The sequence below is a fragment of the Mustela erminea genome, chromosome 2 (genome assembly GCF_009829155.1).
Source record: "Mustela erminea isolate mMusErm1 chromosome 2, mMusErm1.Pri, whole genome shotgun sequence".
NCBI classification, from domain to species: domain Eukaryota; kingdom Metazoa; phylum Chordata; class Mammalia; order Carnivora; family Mustelidae; genus Mustela; species Mustela erminea.
Genome location: NC_045615.1, coordinates 135,091,081 through 135,114,173, shown reverse-complemented (window position 1 = coordinate 135,114,173; position 23,093 = coordinate 135,091,081). Strand labels below are relative to the sequence as shown.

The 23,093-nt window shown below is 35.4% G+C and overlaps 1 pseudogene; it reads left to right on the top strand.

The window, feature by feature from the left end:
• The first annotated feature begins 2,429 nt into the window (after window positions 1-2,429).
• Window positions 2,430-5,866, top strand: LOC116582613 (annotated as a pseudogene).
• The last annotated feature ends 17,227 nt before the right edge of the window (window positions 5,867-23,093 follow it).

The window sequence follows — 23,093 nt, the reverse complement described above, 5'->3', positions numbered from 1 at the left end:
TCTTAATCTCAGGAAACAAACTGAGGGTTGCTGGAGGGAGGGGGATGGGAGGGATGGAGTGGCCAGTGATGGACATGGGGAAGATACATGCTATATGAGTGCTGTGAATTGTGTAAGACTGATGAATCACAGACCCGTACCTCTGAAACAAATAATGCAGTATATATATGCTAATTAAAAGAAGAAGAAGACAATGACCTCAGTCCAGCAGCGCCTGAGTGGCTCAGTGGGTTAAGCATCTACCTTTGGCTCAGGTCATGATCCCAAGGTCCTGGTATTGAGTCCTGCTTTGGGCTCCTTGCTTGGTAGGGAACTTGCTTCTCCCTCTCCCTCTCTCCCCTGATTGTGTTCTCTGGCTCTCTCTCAAATAAATCAATAAATTCTTAAAAAATAAACAAACAAACAAACAAACAAACAAACCTCAGTCTTTTTGTCTGCATGGGCCATTAGTAGTATCAGTTTTCTTTCCAAAATCTCATCCCCTAACATTGCCAATCCTCTTCACACTGCCTACCTGTTTACTTAGAGAAAACATGCTTCACTTTTACTGGCAGAAGAAAAGCCTGGGTTTTAAAAGTAGAAAGTAAGTAGGGATTTCATTTGTTGTTTTTAATTATGTCCATATAATATATTTATTTGGTGTTGAATAGCTTATACCCACAGTGCAATTATTAATCTTGATTTATTTAATCCACACTGAAGCTTAAATGTTTACAATGTTATCCTAAGTATTAATTACTTCTAGTATTGGTAGTGTAATGGTATTATAGTACAGTTCATAGTTTAACAATATAATCAGCATTATATACATTACAACTAGAGGAAACAAAGCATGATATACACCATTTCCCTTGTGACTAATAAGGAACGGTATTCTGTCTTCTAATCCATGTCCACGGCTACTGGTAGAATATAGCTGCTTCCTCTCTATAAAACATCACAAGCACCACTGCTGAGATATTTATTTCATAGAATCTTCACAATTAAATATAAGTTATGTTTTAAAGATTTTTTAAAGGATTTATTCATTTTTGAGAGAGAGAGAGCATGTGCAAGAAGATGCAGAGAGAGAGGGAGAGAGAATCTCCAGCAGACCACATGCTGAGTGTGAAGCCCAAAGTGGGGCTTGATCTCACCACCTTGAGATCATGACCTGAACCAAAACCAAGAGACAGATGTCTAACCAACTGAGCCACCCAGGCACCCTTGAGCCACACAGGTACCCCTAAATTATTATTTGAGTATTCAATTTATCAGGGAATAATAATTTTCTAATGGAACATAGAATGATACTACACACAAACCTTGCTTCATGACACACTGTAATTATTGATATGAATCTGAGCCTTTATTACTTCATTCATTTAAATACATATTTATGTATTTTTAAGACTCTAATGAATATTTGTGAATTTAGTACCAAATTCAATTACTAGATCTTTAAAAATAATTTACATTTACTCATGTGTTTAATGTACTTTTCCTTATCCTATAACAGCATCTATAACCAGAAGTATTGCTGTTCTGTATTTAAATAATGATTTTATGTTTGTAGGTATGTGCATGTGAATTTGTATATGTATGTGTACCATAAATCAAAAAGAAAATGAGAAGCAACTCAAGAGCGCAATGAATGAGAAGCCTGAATAGTCACTTCTTCAAAGAGGGGATCCAAATGTCCAATAAAATATAATGATAGGTTCAAACTTGGCATCATATAGAAGCAACTGAAGTTCATTATGAGCACTGTTTTTATCCATTTGATTGGAAATAATAAAAAAGTCAAACAGTATTAAATTTAAGAGGTTGGGAATGAATAGAATTTCTTACATACTGGTGGGATAAAATTTTTGAAATATTTTGTTACTGCAACTTAATTTACATTATTACCTTTGTCCTGGTCTTGCTTCATTGAATCAGTTAGGATATGCACCTCTGTTGCTAACAGTAACATGAATTTTAAAAAGTTAGACAAAATAATTCTAAAAATGCAAAAAATGCATGATGAGGCAGAAGAAGTCTTACAAATCTTCCCCATATACTATCATTCCAAACGTGCATACAAATACACATACTCTCGTCTGGCATAAAAACTTTCTGAATAATTTTTTGAACTTTTGGGAACTTGAATAGAAATAATCTCACTTTGACAACAGAAGTATTATAGCATTTAAATGTAATTATACAACCGTGCTGAATTTAAACCTGGAAGGGGAATACAAGGGCTGGAGAAAGAAATACACAAAACTTACCACATAAAATACATAAAACTAGGGCCCTTCCAAATTTAACTATGTTAAACTCAAATACAGAATTACATTTCTGTTCTTTCAGAGAATCAAACAATAACATTTTATAAAATTTTTATTGATAATTGCAAAAATCTTTTGTGAGTTATTGTTTAGTATTTATGAATTAGAACCAAAAAAATGGCATATACTGAATTTGCAGAAAAGCTAATTCATAAGAAGGTAAATGACCAAATATTGCATATAAGGCACATAAGTATAATATTTATTACCATAGAACATATGTGTTCACCTATATTTATTTCCATTTTCTATAATCAGATTAAGATATGTTAAAATATTCAGGAGTATTTGTGAATGCAATTGAGAGATCAATATTAAAATATTTATACCTTATTTAAACAACTCTTATCCTGCCCTTTAGGTTGATTCTCTCAGAGGTTGATGACTACAAAATTCACTAACCCTTTCCTTCTTAAGTATTTCATGTTATCTCCTGTATGGTGGTTGATTTTATGTGTCGACTAGTGATTCTGCTTTTCTCCAGAACCTTTACTAAAGCAACCTGCAATGGAAAATCTATGCTATGGGGAATGCCAGTCAAAACAACTAAGCAGTAAAGGCACTGAATGGCAATAATTTCAGACGCATTTAGTCTTATGCCAAGTAACTTGAAAGCCTTGAAATTGACAGCTATTGAACATCTATGCTTTGTCAGTAATTAAATTTAAAATATTTTTACATCTTTCCAGCTTAATTCAATGCTTTGGAATTTGTATCACGCTTCTATGATAGACACAGTGGTGCCACTTTAATGTGCTCCGATTACCCTAATAAAATAACAACAGACTGGGTGCCTTAGAGAATAGGTACTCATTTTCTCACAGTTCTGAAGGATTTCTAGCTTTCAGATCACTTCATGATCAAAGTGGTGGCAAATTTGGTTTGTGGTGAGAGTTATCTTCCTGGCTACATGATTCAAATGTCTCTTCCATTTCTTACAAGTGCACCAGCCCTACAGAATTAGTCCCCCACTCTCCTAACCTCATCTAACCTTAATTACCTCCCGGAAGGTCCTATTTCCAATACAGTCATATTATGAGTTAAGGCCTCAACATATGAATTTAGAGAGGCACATTACACAGTCTCTAACACTATCCAATTATTCTACCTACGCCCCACATATTTCCTAGGCCTACTACGGTTAGACGGGGACATTGACTAGTTGTAGCCAACAAGATTGTCACTTTGAGATCTAAGTATAAAAGAACGAAAACAGAGCTTTCTAGTGATCTCTTCCTCTGCCGCCGTGACTGAGAAGACATTGTGCTCCAGACTATATAATATAGAATTGTGGAGCCTACAGCAGCCTGGGTCTCAGAGAGACTGCAGATCAGAGCCCCCTTGCCAAACTGTATTGGACATGTAACATTATTAGAAAATAAGCATATTTAGCTTACCCACTGTAAAATTGAGGTTGCTTGTTATTGCCACTTACATGGATTTATACCCTACAGAGTGGTAGGTAGAGATGCAAAAGTCACCTTGGTTTACATACAAACTCTGCCACATATGAAATGTGTAAACTCAGGGAAATCTCTTGATATCGTTCACATTCTTCATTTATAAAATGAGTAACTAATAACGCCTATTTCATAATAATGTCCATGTCATGAAAATTAAATGTAAAGTGCTCTACAAAGCTTTGTTTAATAAAAAATTGATAACTGTCTGGGATTTTTATGTTGAGAATCTGTGGCTCAGAGTTTATACAAAGTTAAATATTCAGGGGCGCCTGGGTGGCTCAGTGGGTGAAAGCCTCTGCCTTTTGCTCAGGTCATGATCCCAGGGTCCTGGGATGGAGCCCTACATTGGGCTCTGTGCTCAGTAGGGAGCCTGCTTCCTCCTCTCTCTCTGCCTGCCTCTCTGCCTACTTGTGATCTCTGTCTGTCAAATAAATAAATAAAATCTTAAAAAAAAAAAAGTTAAATATTCAGAGTAATGTGGGAAGTTCGTACACAGTTGGTAAGGGCTAGAACAGAGAATAACAACTGAACTGACAAGTCATTTGACACTGTATAGATAAGATAGTGATACTCACTAAGATAGTGATAGTGGTACTCACATATACAGAATGAGCTGAGAAAATGCAGGTTCACACCTAACCCCAAATATAAATATACATATATGTATATTTATGACCAAGAGAAATTCCCTTAGAATTTTTACTCATTCATGGACTTCAGAAGCCAAAATTACCACATCCATACAAGGACGAGGCATTATGTCTCCTGACTATTTGGGCATAAACATTCATTCACTCATGATGTATGAAAAAGCAGTTCTGGTTGTTCTTGTTAATCTACAAAGCATCATTTTTATAATTTCCATGGTCCACATACTCTCAAACTCCATAATTTCAATATTTTAAAAGAATATAGCAACTGTCAGAAAAAGTTTTATATTAAAATAAGTTGCAAACAAACAGATACTTCTCTGAGTTTAATGTGTTAAACTCTTTTGTAATCTCTTGGTTGTAGTGGATGTGCACTGGCATTGCCCTGAAACAGTAAAAATACTGTGCCAAATACTGTATTTGGTCATATAAATGTCTCAGCTCCGGCAGTTTTCCTGAGGGTGCCAAAACTGTATGCATCCCAGGGAGTCCCACCACGAGAAGCAAAGGAAGACTGAAAGCCAGGAGTTAGTTTGCACAATAGTATGGACAAGTTCCGAAGTCAGAGAATACGGGCTACTGCGCTCACTACTCCATGATGTTGGCCAAGTTACTGAGCATCTATGAATTTCTTTCTTTCACTTCATAAATATGAAATTTCAAAATGTAAATATTAAGTTTTTCAAAATGAAACTTGAAAAAAAGGAGGAGGGGGTCTACTACCCCCAGCCTAAGTTCATTCTCTAACTGAATGAGAATTCAATTAAAGTCTTAAGGACAATGCCTGAAACATAGTAAACCATCAATAAATGTTAACCTTTATTGTCAGCAACTAAGAAAATTTTAAACTCATGTTCTATTAAAAAATGTATTACAAATATTAGCTTTCAGCACAGAAGAGGTGACACAGGTGCCGCTGCCTGTTGTCATCTTGGGTCTGGATTCGTCTGACACCAGCCACCTCTACCTTGCCGCCTAAGTTCAACCCCAAGATCAAAGTTATATACCCGACATGCCCTGGTAGGGAAGTCAATGCCACATCTGCCCTGGTCCGGAAGATCGGCCCCCTGGGTCTGACTCCAACAAAGGTTGGTGACGACATCACCAAGGCAACTGGTGAAGGGGAGGGTCTGAGGATTACAATGAAACTGACCATTCAGAAGAGGCCCAGACTGAAGTTGTACCTTCTGCCTCTGCCCTGATTATCTAAGCCTTCAAGGAACTACCAAGAGACAGAAAGCAATGGAAAAACATGAAACGCAGTGGAAATACTTTTAATGAGATTGTCAACATTGTCTAACAAATGTGGCAATAATCTTTAGCCAGAGAACTCTCTGGAACCATTAAAGAGATCCTAAGGACTGCCCAGTCCGTGGGCTGCAATGTTGATGGCTACCACCCTCATGATATCACAGATGACATCAGTGGATTGCCCAGCTAGTTACAACTGTAAAGCAAAATATTTCAGTAAAGGGTTATTTTACAATAACAAATACAAAAATGTGTTATAATAATCAAGGGACAGAGACTAGAATGATCCATATAGTAATGGACTGGAGTTGGAGACATCAGTAAGAACTTAGCTTAATATGTCACATATAGTTGCAAACAGAAATATTTATACACATGTGTATATACACAAGTTAGTACACACACATGTGTTTCTTTGTGCTTTCAGCTGAGAGGTCTACCCCAGGAGCAAAGAGCACAGACCTTAATTTCTAATGCTGAACCAGAAGCTCCTTGGAGAAATGGCTGATTCAAGAACTGGAGAAGGAATTATAGAAGATAAGCGTGATATGTCAGAAAGTAAGAACATACTAAAAAACAAAACAAGCAAAAAATAAAAAATACAAAACATTTTTGGAGTTATGTGGGAGTATGTGAAAAGGACACAGGAGCCAACTAAAAGGTTCCCAGTAGCCAAAACTAGAAAATTTTGAGCAAAAAAAAAAAAAAAAAAAAAAAAAAACTCAGATTATTATCCAAGATATAAAATTAGTATCTGAGTTTATACCAATATATAAAAATAATTGAACAAATTAATGAATGGAGAAGAGACAATATCTCTTGCAGAAGAATTCCAGATAATTATGTAGATACTTTTCCCCTATAGGGGGACAGCATGAATCCCAACTCCATAAATGTGGATTGTTGAGAGTGGCTCTTCCAAAGAGTAAAGACTCCAAAGAGTCTGTCCTGACCCAATCTTTGGGGCCAGGGCAGACATGGCATTGACTCCCCCACTAGTACATGTCAGGTGTATGACTTTGGAATTTTCTATTCTAAAAGTAGAAGGTGAGGGAAAGAGTAACTTTAAATTGGAGAAATCTGACAAACACTACCTCAGCCAGAGTTATCATCAGTAGTCATGAATCATGATGCTAGTGTACATCTTTCATATAATGTGATGAAAATAGCACTTCCTGTCTGTGATCTTCCTCCCTAAATCCCACAGCCCAAGTCTAAGAATGTGAAAAACATCTGAAAAATTCCAATGGAGAAGAATCCTACAAAATATCTCACCAGCAATCTCTAAAACTGTCTGATTGATCAGAAGCAAGGAAATTGAGAAAATGTCACAACCTATAGGAGCCTAAGGAGGCATGACAATTAAATGTAATATGGCATACTGAATGAGATCCTGGAAAAGAAAGAAGATATTAGGTCAAAACATAGCAACTGTGAATGAATTACAGACTTTAGTTAATAGTAGTGTGTCAATATTGGTTCATTAATTGCAGTAAATATGCCATACTAATGTAAGGTGTTAATAATAGAGTATACACTGTGAGCTGTGTAAGCTTGATTCACAGACCTGTACCCCTGGGGCAAATAATACATTATATGTTAATAATTTTTTTTAAAAAAGTATACTGGGTGTTGGGTATACAGGAATGTCTTTACTGTCTTCTCAATTTTTCTGTTATTCCAATACTGTTCTAAAAAATAGTACTAAAAATGTATTAAAAGAATTAGAGGTATTTTCTCTAAGATCTTATTTAGTCATTTCATGAAAAGTGCTTTCACATTACAATGATGGAGTTCAATTCTACCTCTGCCACTTTGCAGATGTAGACATCAGCACAATTTCTTAAAGACAAGGTACCCTTTTATGTGTACAATGAAGATATAAACAACCTCAGAGTTGTGGCAATGAGAAAAAAAAAAAAAAATGAAACCAAATACCTGGAGCTCTCAAAACAATGCTAGTCACAGAAAGCTTAAATCTGCCCAAGAGTATGCAAATGGAATATAGAGAGCCAGGATTACGATTTGGCTTCACGAGATCCCACTGCCCCTACTCTTGCCATTATCCAACACTGGCTGTAATTCAAAAATCAGAATTCACCCATTAAAGTGGGCCAGTCTGGAACACTTACTGCCTTCAATAGCCCCTCAGCTGGGCTATGACATCGTTTAGCACTGACAATGTGAACTTGGAGCCTGTGTATAATAGTCATTGTAAGTCCCTCCCTTGAGAGCTGGCTGAAATGCTGACAGTAGATGATAAAGGTATAGAGCCAGTTGGAAGTAGTGACGACATGGAGACGAGGGGATGACAGCAAAGCAGGGATAGAATACTGAAAGGAAGGCAGAAGGTTCAGAACTATCTATCTTGTCTTCAACTGAATTTTTCAGTTTTCCTGGCTTTCTGGAACTAGATTGCTAAATTCAGTTAAATTCAACACATTCTGATTAGGTATTCATCCTCATATAGTTCAGGATCAATACAGCACACATTCTAGCATGGCAATTTTATGTAACATCACATAATGTAAAGCAACCACCTTTTTTATTTATTTACTTATTTATTTATTTATTTATTTATTTATTTATTTATTTTTCATTCCATAAGTAGCTTGGGCATTTTAGGTAAGGAATCCAAGACCATGTGAATTTTCAAAACGAAAGACTTCACAAAAGCATTATGGTAGTAACAGACCTCTACAAACTATATCCTTAGCTCCCCCAGGTCACACATTCCCTCTTCTGTGCCAGGAGGTTTGAAAGAATACATGTTCAGCATCACAAGAGGCACCGAGGGCAACACAAGACTGAATACGGTATGACTGCTCTCCTCTAGGTGCTCAAACAAAGACAAGGCAGATGCACAGTGGTAATTATAGAACACATTCTGTGCCTTGGTAAAGGTCTGAAAGTATAGATATGAGAGCCAGAGCAGAGCTTTTATTAATCCCCCAAACCTCCCAACACCTCACAGCTGCATATGTCTGATCAAATTTATACAAATTATCACATTTACATCAAATCAAACTGAGACCTCAAGTTCAGTGGTCTATAGCCACTACTTTACACTAACAACTACTGATGCAGCCAGCAAACTCTAGACATGCTTTTTTTTTTTTTTTAAAGAAGGATGTCATCCTAATTAAATGGGGAAAAAATTAACTAAAGAAGAACTAGGTTATATAATGAAAAAATGAGGGTACATCAAAAGATGATTTCCCCAAAGTATTAGAAATCATTATATATAGATTAGATCTGTAGAAAATGGATTACAAAGACAGATCCTAAAAATATATAAATAAAGCTATAAATATGTAAACCATGGTCACATTATGAAGTTTGAAATATGTAACTTTTCAGCGAGGCTCCTCATAAAAATGTTACTATGACTTACAGCACTTTCTGACGTTATATGTCAGAACTCCTTAGGAATTTAATATAATTTCCTTCCGCTGTGAATTATGGACTCTTCTTGCTTTTTTTTTTTTCTTTCCCCACCGTCTCTGAGCTGCATCAACTGTTTCTAAGAAACAGAAGTTGAAAGCACTGGGGAAGAATCTTTCGTACAGAACATAATCTATTTTTAGACTTTAGCTCATTCTGACGTGAATGCAAGATCTACTGCAGCTACAATACCTGGGAATTTCCTGTGCTTGGTAAACAAGGTCAATATACAGCACTCATTCCATCTAAAACCGTAAAACTCACCAAATAATTGACATAGGTTTTAACGTAGGCTTGAAAAAGGCTTGAAAATGTCACGAATCACCGAATCAGGTCACTGTAATAAACAAAGAGAAGCCTACATGGAAAATGTTTTAAATATTCAACAAAGGAAGCAAGGAGAAGAGGAAAAAAATGGGCAGGGGGACGGAGGGGTCTCTTCGTCCTCTCAGACCACTAGAGCAAAATACCACAGACAGGGTGGCTGATAAACAACAGAAATTACTGCTTACAGCTCTGGAGACCAGGAAGTCCAAGATCAAGGCACTGGCAGATTTAGTGTCTGGTGAGGTTCAGCTTCTTCCCTGCGGGCTGACTTCTCACTGTAACCTCACATATCCAAGGGGACAAGGCAGCTCTCTCCTGGGTCCCTCTTAGGACAGCACTACTTCCGTTCATGAAGGCTTCCCCCCATGATAAAATCACCTCCCAAAGGCTCTGTTTCCTCATACCATCACCTTGGGCATTAGGTCTCAACATAGGAATTCGCGGAGGACACACACCTCAGACTAAAGCAGAGGGGAGGCAAAGGACAGGGCAGAGCTGAAACTGACCGTCCCCTCATCCCTGCCCAATGTGGGCACTAGGTGTTCTCACATGTATCCTTTTACTTCAATTTCATGTAGCTTTCTGTCATTTAGACCTTCTTTGAGCCTCAGTCTCCTCATCATTTAAACCTTAAAAAATGGCTGTGAAGATGAGCAATATATAGTCTCACCTAATGCCTGATAGTTGGGAGATGATAAATGTCCAGGATCAGTATCAGCTGCCATCATCTACACAGCTGTTTCCTAGAAAAGCCTCTCAAGAGCACTTCCGCCCCCTCACAATGGGGGGAGAAAAAGGAAAAAGGAGGCGTTATTATCCTCCTTTAAAATAGGTAGATTCAGAGTCATCAGGCATCAGCTGGTGTCTGAGAGAACTATTTCCAGGAAGTAAAAACTACTGTTTTCAGAGGAAATCAACACTTTCAAACCATTAGGAAACTGATCACAGGACTGCTGCACACAGCACATATGTCAAACAAAAAATAATGCCCCTTGAAGACTCAAACACAATTGAGAATAGCAGGAGACAGTTAAACCAAAGCCCACAAGGCTATAATACATTAAGGCCAATATAGAGTTTACCCTGAGGGTCATCATCTCTGTGCTGGTATTTCCATGTTGCTTTTGCAAATTCATAGAAAAACATTTACAATTCACACATCACAGACTTAGTAAATACATAAAGAGTGAACACTGTGCTCCCTATTCTTTAAAACTACCCAGAACTTAACAGAATTTCCTCAATTTCTACATTTAACACTAAATTTGATTATTCTTCTTTTCAATATATTTCATGGATTCACGTTTTCTCTAAGTCATTTCCATAGTTTTTATGGGCAGACTTTTTTAGACTTCAGATTATAGCCCCAAAAGGAGGTTCTTTTTCCTCCATTTCTCAGTTCTGCCATATTCTCTATTGGCTTTATCGTTATGTAAGACCTCTTCATATGGGAGCAAAGACAGTTGTCTGAAGAACTCCAGGATTTGTGGTTTGTAAGGTTCAGGATCAAAGAAACAAAAGAATCCCCTCTTCTGCAGTATTCATATCAATCCTCAATAAAGAGGATTTATTGGCCTTATTACAATCATGGGCCCAGAGGCAGATTAATCATCATTTTTAAGTTTACACAGATCTTAAGACTGCTTCTCGGGGCACCTGAACGGCTCAGTGGGTTAAAGCCTCTGCCTTAGCTTAGGTCATGATCCCAGGGTCCTGGGATCAAGCCTCACATGGGGCTCTCTGCTCCGCAGGGAGCCTGCTTCCTCCTCTCTCTCTGCCTCCCCTCTCTGCCTACTTGTCATCTCTGTCAAATAAATAAATAAAATCTTTAAAAAAATTTAAAAAGACTGCTTCTCCTTGAACTGAAGAAGGAAGGGCTGAGGACTTGAACCATACACACCACACGTGGTAGAAGAGGCCGTAAGGTGCAGTTCTCAAAAACAAAGAAAAAAAGAAACAAACATAAATTTACATTTCCACTCTATTTAATTCCTCTGAATTTTAGTCTTCTCATTTGTAAAATGTAAATAATAGCAACAATCTCCCTAGTCCACTGGGAAGATTGAATGAGAGAACACATGTAAACCCCCTGGCATGTGGGAGGCATCCAATAAATATTAATTCCTCTCTTCCCAACTGAGACTGCAGAACATGGTAATTGTATCGAAGAAGACATGATCAGTTGTAATCACCTTTGATATGTTCATAAATAGTATGCCAGCAGTACTGAGATGTATAAATAAACAAAAGTCCATCTCCAAATTCTAGTTCAGGAGTTAAAGGAAAATCATAAATTATTAAATGGCTGAAAGTTGTAATCCTGGCGCAGCACTTTGTTTTCAGTTGACTAACTTCCTACACTTCAAGGTCCCTCATTATTCCATAACAATTTCATCGCTAATGAAAATGAAATTACAATGCAACATAGCTTCATGAAGTTACTAGATGATTTCCCAATTCTTACCCTCTGTAGGTTAATCATGAATGTTGTTCTCATTTCAGAAATCTCTAATGCCAATCTTACTATTCATGTCACAGTTAGCATTAACATGCAGAACTTTCATTTAGAGACACACAACTAATGACACTCTAGTCTTGACAAAATAGCTATTTGAGGTCCCAAACAGACGGACAACAGTTAGAACTGCTTCAATATTTCAGATTGAACATTCACAAAATAATTAGCAAGCTCAGAATAAGATAGCAAGAAAAATTGCTGCGTTCTTTCCAAATGAAAGGCCAGTGTCTGTATATTTTATTGTGTGTCCTAGTCTTTACATACTTTCTCTCCCAATACAGGATTTCACATCCGTCTTATCCATGAATGTTCACACGCAGTATCTTCACATCTATCAAGTCTTCTAAATTATCTGTCACTTCCAGTTGAATTGTGAAAGAGATCTACTCCAGCAGATATAAACGCTCTCAAGGTACTTTGCTAATATTTCTCCTGGAGAACAATTTAAATATTATACTTTACATTCTAAACATTATAGTCTTTTAATACCATTATACTCCAGAGGGTTCATAAAAAAGAGAAGGACAAGGACAATAGATCCAGTCCATAGTAATTTGGATCACTTAATTTTGCCAGTGAACACAATCAAGAGAATTCTTTTAGAGAACAATGGATCTGTAGCTCATCCCAAAGGATATATCTTGATCCAGGAATATATAAATCATAGTGGATAGTATATAAAAATATGAGGTCCATCTTTTTCAAAATTATATTTTTTGTGAAATTCAAGGAAAATAACTTCACTTTAAAAAATTTCCTATCAACTCAGACTTTCTAGAGCAGAAAATGAGACCCTGTTTTTGAAAAGCCCTAGATAGCTAACTTTACAAAGAAAAATATAGTTCCCTTTAAGAAACACAAAAAAAATTTTAGAAAGATGGTTATGGACCACTAGCAAGAATAGTGTGAAAGAAATCAGTTAGTCAAGTAGAAAAACCAGAAGAGGTGACATATGCAGAGGTCAGATATTCAGAAGATCCTTTCTTAAAGTAAGTACTGATGGACTGATGGATGAATCAAAATTATAACATGAATTTGGCAATTGTTTCATTTTTTAAAAAATATTAAGCTTTTAAATTTTGATAATTTAACATTATCTGTAATCTTCAATCTTTGGTCTTATATTGTAAGATGCAAAAGAGCTTCAATTGTGTCTTTTTTTTTTTTTTATCTCCTGTAGCAACTAACATGGATATAGGGGGAAAAAATCTGTTAAATAAATGTTAGTTGGTAAGAAATGTCATGTTAAATATTATAAAATTATAATGTAATACCAAGAAAAACTTAACACCATGTATCATTATAACATATACTATTTCCATTAAAGATATAATTTAACCTAGGATTTTTTTTTAAATTTTTTAAGATTTTATTTATTTATCTGACAGAGAGAAAGACAACAAGGAACATAAGCAAGGGGAGTGGGAGAGGGAGAACCAGACTCTGCACTGAGCAGGGAGACTGATGTGGGGCTCGATTCTAGGACCTTCAGATTGTGACCTGAGCTGAAGGCTTAACAACTGAATTACCCAGGTGCACCTTAACCTAGGATTTAGACAAAAAGAAAAAATAATACTTTTTTTAAGTTGTAATCCTTGGGGATAAAAGTTTGACAATATAAGAAGCTCAGTATAGTAAAACATTGACTGGAATTTTCACTTTTATTATGGAGATTATAAGGAATTATTGATGTTGATTTAATGACATGAAAGGCCAAAAGTGTACCTTTGATTCCCATATCAATACCTTCATTATTAATATAAACGGACTCAGCTATGATGAAGGGTAAACACACCTGATTTTGCAATGCAGCGTAGTCTGCCATCATCAGTCAGACTAATTCACCTTCCAGGTAATGGACGGTTATTTTCTTAGAAACAGAAGAATCAACCTGAAAAACTTGTATTTACTAGGAATAATCTTTGAAGAGCATTTTCTATGGCCATAAATAATTAAATCACAAGTTCCTAGTGGGAAACCTGAGAATTAATCACATAAGGGAAAGAAATTTGGAATCAATGTGCATTCTACAAACACAACATTTTATAGTTACTATTATATTGTCCTTTTTAAAAACATATCTTGGGGGCCATACATGATTTTAAAATCTGTGATGCATCGGAACAAGACCTCAGACATTAATTTCTCTAAGAAATTTAAAATGGAATAGGTGGCAAGAATGTCGCCCAACATAAAATTGAGAAAATAGTCTGTGCATAGCATCCTTCAAACATAAATCATCACTCTTTGTGACGGGCAAGAACTGACAAAAGTAAAATATCCACAGTATGTATAAAACTATAGGTTGCATCCATACAGAGTTACTAGGCTTATTGCTTTGACAGAAATAGTTTATCCCATTCAAACATTTGCTCAGGTTTAGACTATCAATTTTGCTGACTTTTCTCTAAATTGAAAAGTTTTTGACTGAAGTAGCTGAAATAGTCAATTGTCTTAGTTTCCTATAGTTACATCTATGAAGATGATGTCCAACAAAATAGATTCTCTGAACTGAAATGAACTTTTTTATAGTATATGGCATGAAGTTGAATTTTCAAACTTAAATATATACAGAAACCAGGCAAATAAGGTAAAAATTTGTGAATTATCCTATTGTAGACAACTGGAGAGCTCATGAAAACAATATATCTACAAAGGACAACTGAACAACTGCTAGAAACCCATTAGCCACTCAGGTCAATCTAACCGTTGCCATGCAGGAATACAGAAATGTTGTAATGTTTAGACTCAGGAACAGGATTTCTCAGTTTTACTGATTTTTAGGAAAATAAAAAATTCAGATATTTATGTGAAATCTTCCTATCTTTAAATGATGGAAAGCAATTCAAATATTTTACAAAATGGAAGTTAACTTTGACTTCCTCTGTCTATATGTAGACCTGCTTGTATGTGTGTGTAAATATATATATTATTTACATGCATATATATATATATAAATAGTCTTAAAATAAATGTGTATATTTACACCAACCTATAAATATGTATACATGATATATACATATACATAAACATATATATACTAATATACATTTATATATAAACACATATATATAATTTACTTATATATATTTATAAAGTGTGTGTGTATATATATATTATATATATAATATATATATATATAAAAGTGTATATATATAATTTACTTCTGGGCCACATCCATCCTGGACTTTGTTACCTTGTTTTTCAGTGTAATGTAGTATTTACTTCTCTCCTTTTTACAAAGAAGATGTGAAAGGTCATTTTTATCTCTTCTAGTACATGTGTAGAAATGCAATATGTATTAGTTAACTGAAATACACAGTAAACGTGCTGATAAACGTGACTTGGTAAAAGTCACACTGTAGTCACTTGTGAGGACAACTGGTATAGGCATCTTTTAACTCCCAGTTAAAGGTCCTAGTTACCTTTGTAACACCTCAGAGTCCATGAGGGAGTCCATTTCCTACAACAAGTTGACTTGAAAGGGAGAAATAAAATACTATGTAACCTCTCTCCTCTAAGTCCATATCTAACCACTAAGAGGGGAGAAGTCCTCCCTGTCAGCTTCAGAAAAGATGGAGCTAGTGTTTTTACTGTGCATGAGATGAGGCACACTCTAATAGCTTTAGAGCAAGTGATAAAATTACCATCCTGCTCTGTAGAGAAGATCATGGTGAGGGAAAATGCCACTAATAAGTCATCCTTTACTTAGATGATAGTTTGGTAAAAGATTTAAATGCAAGTCCTCAAATTATAATTAACATGAAGGGAATGAATATAATAAAGTTTAATAGCATCATGTGACAGAATAGTATGTGGCCATTACAAAATGCATCTTTTTAGAATATGCAATGGAATGGAAAATGCTTTTAACATAAGCCAAATAGGCTGCAAATCTATAGCCTACAAATACTTATGAAAATGTTTGCAAAATATCTTTTAAAAAACTAAAGGTTACAATCTATTTTAGAAATATATCCCCATTTGGTCTAGTTCTTTATTTCTATATATACTGATATCTATATTTTTATAATATTGTTATTAAAAATTCTGATGCTGCAGTGAGCTAACTTGTACAAAAATATTCTCTATACTGATATCTCTTGGAAACTCTCCTCCTCTGCCCCCTTTCTTTGTAGTACTTATGTAGTATATACACATAAAATCTAGATATATACTTTTATATGCCCAAGGGAATGATCTGGAAGTTATCCTCAAGTCATCCTCTTTTCTTGATCCTCATGTCAAACCAGTCACTAATTTCTATAAATCTACCAATTACACCTCTCTAATGTTCCTCCTCCTTTCCATTCTTCCTGTCATTGCTCTTGTATCAATTTCTCAATATTTCTTATCCACAGATAACTGACATTACAATCTAATAATCACTTAGTTGCAGTCTCTGTACTATTTCTACCTTTCACCTTTCCAATCCCCATCATTGTCTGATTATTAAATTATTAAAATCCATCTTTTAAAACCTCATGCACCAAAGAAATCTTCCTTCAAATTCCCAACATCCTAACTCTAAAGTAGGTTAGACTTCCCTCTTAAATTACCTTATTTGTACCCTTTATACTAATTTAGATTTATATGGTATTACATGTATCTGTTTATGTCTTACATCGGACAGAAAAGCATGTATTTTTATCTTGTATCTCAATTCTTTAATTGAGAGTAAGAGAGACATTCTTTAGAGTAAGATGTTTAATTTTAGAATAAGATGACACAATCTTAGTATACAATCACAAAGCAATTTTTCTCCATCTGCTATATGATTAGTAAATTTAAGGCAAGTAAGAGTTGGCTCAAAGCCATTACAGGTAAGGAATTTTCAGAGAAAAGTTTTTTGACCTCTGTCTGCCATTATGAACATCACACCAAGTAAAAGCCTTTCAAAATTTTCAAAGCATCTAATTTGTAGATGCTTTGCAACAATGCTTTCTGCACCTGAAGACAAATACAGAATTTCAGGATAAGGAAGCCTTTAAAACACCAATGCTAGTATTTGTTTCACTCTAACTTTGAAAGAATATCATGAGTGGTCATTCAATTAATTGGGTTTAATAGATAAAAGAATCCTCAATAAACTTAGCTATTTCCCCCTCTTTCCATCTTTCTTCCTTCCCACACTAATACTCTCCCTCCTCTGCCCCATCTACTTTAAATGCTAGATAGCAAACTTGGCTCACTACCCACATCCTATTACAATGAAACTTTCCATCTCCTCCAGTCAAGTACGGAGTATGCTACCTCATCCCTTGAATCTGGGACAGTGTCATGACTTGCTATAGCCAACAGAATGTGGAAGCAAGACTGTGCCACTTCCAAATCTAGGCCTTGCTCTCTTTCACTCTTTCAGTTTACCAAGCAAGCATGTAGATAAGCCCTGAGGAGTCTGCTAGCTGATGAGACATATGACCCTATCACCACTGTCATCCCAACCAACATTTACCCAACGCCCAAAGGCAGAACCTCCTAAAATATCTATATTTTATCTAATGTGTAACTAACCACAGAAGGATAAGGGTGCTCAGCCATGACAAAAGAATCCCCAAATGAGTCCTGACCAATTTGCTGACCTAGAGAATCGTGAACCAAATAAATGGCTACTGTAATAAAGCACTAAGTCTGGAGGTAATCTAGTACAACATAAACTAATTGATATAACCCCTTTGTGCTTTAGTTTTCTCATTTGTAAAATGGAATTAACATTATTGCCTATCTCTAATGGGTAATCTGAGTATAAACTGAGAAAATTTATTAAAATGATTTGAACAGTGCCCAACACACATAAGAATAGAGTTAACTATTATTATTTCAATTTAGTGTACCTGGGCTTGAAGTAGGTTATTCTAAGACTCTCAGTTTTGACTTTTCTTATTTCAAATATATTTGCAAATACACTATTTCGAAAACAAAATGAGAAAAACATGATTACAAGGAAATTGTATTATGTTCATCACCCTTAGAGGCAGCATGACCCAAACATTAGCATTTACACCTAAAAACTGCTAACTTCAACTTATGTCCATGCAAATACTTGCATAGGCGGGTAACTGGCCTCTATGTAAAAAGGTAGAATAGAAAGATAGAACTTTAAATGTGTATTAAATATATGTTTGTGGAATGCCCAGGTGTTCTGATAATAGTATAGAAAGATAATATCTATACTATTAGCAATATTTCAACCAGCAATTACTAGTACCGTGTGATAGCCACCACACAAAACATGCTGTAATTGCCATACTAGAGTATTAAGTCATAGTATCTTCATAAGAACCTATGACGTAATTAGAAGTACATAATAAAGGTTTACTTGTGTCTAGAACAAATGAAAACACTGGATCTCAAAGAAAAGGTCAGTTATAGATTTGGACACAAATATGATTTTTAAAATCATAAGCATGTAGGTATGGATAACAAGATGAAGTGAGAGAGCAATAAATGCTGTGTCCATGTCTCCTAAGTGAGAGTGATGATTGATATCCCAATGAACATCAGGAGAATTTTCATGTTATGCCCATCTGCTTTTACTCCTTCTTTTTCTGTTACTCCTCTCTCAGTGGGGTTGATATATATCCATGCATGCTACCCCATGACGTTTTTCCTAAATTTTCCAGGCCACGGAGGGAAATTTACTACTTAGGAATGCACAAGTTGAACATTTTCTAAGTGGTAATAGCCTTCTTATACCCTTCACCACACTAATAACACAGGCCTACATACAGCTGATATGAAGTTTTAATCTAGAAGTTTAAAAATGGATTTCCTATGGGTTTTTTAGAGAACATAAAGGAGGACTAAATTTTTAAAGATACCAACAAATCAGCACTGATGTAGAAGTTAGCATTAGATTGGAATGGAAGTGACCAAAGAGAAGCTAAAGTAATAATACATTAGAAAACTCTGGACTTGCCTCCTAGGAAATGAAGACTGAATGGCACTGTCAATTGATAACACCTATATGCTCTGAAAACAGTAGCCAGTAGATCCTGATCTTTCTCCCTTGGTAAGGAAACTTGAATCTGGGAATCAAAACGTCGAAATGGGATTGACTGCTCTGCTAGTATCCTTAATGATGAACTAGGAAAATAGTTGTTTCATCTCCCTATGACTCTGCTGGTTTTAGAAATTTAAGTTCTCCAAAGAGGAATTTTTCTACCAAAGGATTAAACAAGAATTTCTTTGAAATGGATGTTGAAATTTCTACTAGGTCACTTTGTATTCCTCATGCCACTAAATCTACAGGGTAAAAAAGGGAATTACTGTTCTGACCAGGGTGATTGTTCCTGCTTTTCAAGAGGAAATAGAATTACCACTGGGATAATGGGATAATAGAGAGGTATATCTAGAGCCTAAAATTATAGGAGAACCACTCAGCACAATTAATAAAAAGCTGTGACAATGAAGTATTTGCAGGATGATAAATACCACAAACATTTCAATAGACAAAGTTTAGATCCTTGTAAAGAACCAAGATCAGCTGATATAATAATTTATGGCCAAGGAAACAATGGTCAAGAATGAAGTTTTAAAAGTAAGCTACAACTGTGTGACTACAGGACACTAGCAGCTGTGCATATTTTACTTCTGACCTTGACATGTACATATTTATACACCTTAACTGATTTCATTTTTCTTTTCACATTCCCTTTCTACTGGATATGAGGTGTATTAAGAATAGTTAACTGTGTAATGCAATACTTCAGTTATAGTATCACCAAAGAAAAAGTGAGTGACCTTAAAAAAAAAAAAAGCAATGAACATAATCTCAAGGTAGATAAATGACATATGGGGCTTTGCATGGGACCATGTATATAAGAGGAGTTACATTGTGGTAGGTAGAGGGTGGTGCTGCATTGGTCTTTATTTGGAAGTTAAGTGTGAATTAAATGCCATTTATGGATGCTGAGTTGAGTAAAGAATTGAGCTGTGTTGGACTGCCTGTTGACAAGCCAATAGCACCACAACTTATTCTAAGGTTTTCTTGCAAAACAAAAGAGAAGTTAGCATTACATTCCCCCAAATCCTTTTCTCAGTGGTTTGAGGTTACAGTTTTCCAATGAAAGGCACTTAGTTGAGATTCAGAGGATGAAAAAAAAAGTAAAAATCATCATCTCTGGAGGCAATTATAGCCAGATATTTTGTCAAGTTTGTGACTCATAGCTGCTTCCCAGTGAGTCCTATGAACAACTCACTTTGATACTGCTGACAGAGATAATTGGTGGGAGTTTTCCAGAGTCTTCACAATTTCAGCATATCTCTAGCAAACTCTTAAGAACCATCCAATTTGTTACTTCAAGCTAAGAAAATCACTAGTAGTTTCCTTGACATTTCCTTCCCTTGCTCTTCCGGTAATTGGGTAAGCTCTTAATTCTCTATATTACTTTATTCAATGCTTGGAAGAAATAGAATGACTTCCGTTTACTGACTAATATATTCCCACCAAGGACATTCTCTAGAAGTTGCTTACAATACTTCTACCAGAACTTAGTATAATGAAAGATGAGAAATATGGTTTTTTTCAGGATGACCATAGGCCAGGTTAAAATCATTGATTCTGTTACTAAGAAACGAGAGTTGCCTTGATGACAAGTCTACCTCAAATAGTATGATTCACTTTTGGAGGGGTAGGGGTTTGTTCTTCCTCATTCTAGGGATCACCTTTAAGCTATTTCTCATAGCACTATATTAGAAGTCTCAAGCAAAAGAAAATAAACACCAGACATCTACATGAAAGAAATTTCTTAAATACTATATTTGTTGATCCAAATGGTTTTGTGGGTTTTTTTGTTTTTGTTTTTGTTTTTGTTTGTTTGATTACCCCTATGATTTTACTCAAGATGTCATTTTGGATGTCATCAAAAACACACATGCACAAACATAATCTAACACCTCCCTGAGCCTCAGTTTCTTCAGTTTTAAAGAGAAATAATAGCACTTTGGTCCTGTTTACTACTCATGGATATTTTAGTGATAAAATGAGAAATAAAATTAAAAAAAAAAAAATAAAAATATTTTGTGACTGACAAAGGCTTATGCAAATAAAGAGGCTTAAAAATAGTATTAATTTAGTGGCTATATCAAAGTGTTCTACTGATTTATTTTGCAAAAGTTCTAATTTCAGAAGGAAAGATCTATACATAGCTCTGGCAGTACCATGAAATGGATAAAGTTGCCCTCCTTTTCGCAACTTCTTCTGACATCTTTAAGTAACCCAGAGCAAAGAGGTTAGCTGAGTCACTTTCGCCATACCAGGATGACCCCAGCAAGCATGTTCTTGCCACTGGCAATGCTGCTTGTGAATCTTAACATTCACGGTCACTGCTTATGGGCTGACAGCTGGGATTTAAAATACTTGTAGCTAAATCATAAGAGCAGCTGAAAAGCACAAGCCATCTGCTGCAGGTGTGCTCTAAAATACCCTCAAATTCATCAAATCCACGTTGACACCCATTAACAAAGCATTTAGAGGTGCAAGTTCTTTTCAGTAGTCTTATCTGGGGTTAGCTCCAAAATATATCAATACACTTTGTGTCTTATTCACAGGAAACAGTCACTGTCCTCAGCCAAGTACATTCTGACAGAGTGCTGTTCACATGGCAACACCCATCAGACCTCATGGAAGCTGGTGACCTGGCACATCTTGGCTTTGCACCTCATCTGTCTGGAATGGACATTTATTGAATAGGTACTTGCACTGCAGACATTTTACCTATTTCATTACAATCCATTGCGTTGACTTCATCAGCTGCAAAAATAGCCAGAATGCACAGTAAGCCCTGGGCTTGAATTTCCAGGAAGCTAAAGTTTACATTTGCAGTGTATTTTTGCTCTAGTTAAGTGCACATACCTGCTTCTGTGTCATGCCATTCTGTCCTATGTCTTATGTACTCATGAGGCTCATGGCTCACCTATATCCCTGCTGTGTTCTACACTGGTCTAACTTTTCATGAATGTAAAGGTGAAGGTATACCATAAAAACTCCAAACTAGAAATTTCAATTTTTTTTAACTGGGCAATGATTGCAATAATCTATTTTTAATATGTCTTAAAGGATCTTCCATAATTTTTTATGTCTTAATAGAAGATGCTTTGTAATTAAGAAATGATCTGCTGAGCCTTGTATTTATTCTTCAGCAGTCTATGTTCAACTGTAAGATTACTCAGTTTTGCTACACTCTCTTCCTCCATTTATAGAATAGTACATATCTAAATACTATGGTTTGGGAAGCCCTGGAGATCCCCCCAAAATAGATATTTTCTAATATAAGTGTTATGGAAAATATAGGTAAAGACAGGAGAGCCAAGCCTAGGGCTCTACTGTAGTCACTTGCCAAGGGCAAGTTTTTAGCACTCCTAATGTAGCCACTGCTGCTCAAGATCTAAAATTCTAATTTAATTAGTTTGAATCTGCATTTAAAAAATTTAAAGACCTGTACCCCTGGGGATAAAAATATATGTTTATAAAAAATAAAAAATTATAATTTAAAAAAAAAGGTACACAAATGGGAAAAAAAAATTTAAATGTTATGCAATATTTTCCCATTAAACACACTTTAACCATTGAAAATTTAGTACCCAAATTGAAAAGTGCTCTTAGTGAAAGATTTTGAAGGCAACTTATGAAAAAAAGAAGAATGTATAATAACGCAAAACAATGTAAAATAACTTTCACTAATATCTTTAATATTGATTACATGTTGAAATGATAACGCTTTGGATATCTACGATTAAATAAAATTATTAAAATAAATATCGCCTGTTTCTTTTTACTTTTCCTTACTGTGGTTAGCATCAAATTTAAATATGCTATTTGCATATTTAAATTTAAAAATATGCTATTTGCACTATTATTTTCACTTGTAACATTTCCAAAATGACAAAGTCAACAGAATTCCCTTTCTTTTGATGTCTGTTTTTACTTAGTGACGTTTACTTTAAACTCTTCTCATCCTGTACGAGTCCTAATCCTTACCACTCTACATTTTCCTGTTTCAGACACCAGCTCAAAGTAGTGTAAAAACAAAACTATGTTAAAGCAAAGAGAGAGAACCTGATCCTTCTGAAAAAAAAAAAAAAAATCATAATGATAATAACAAGGTATATGGAAGTGAGTGTAGAT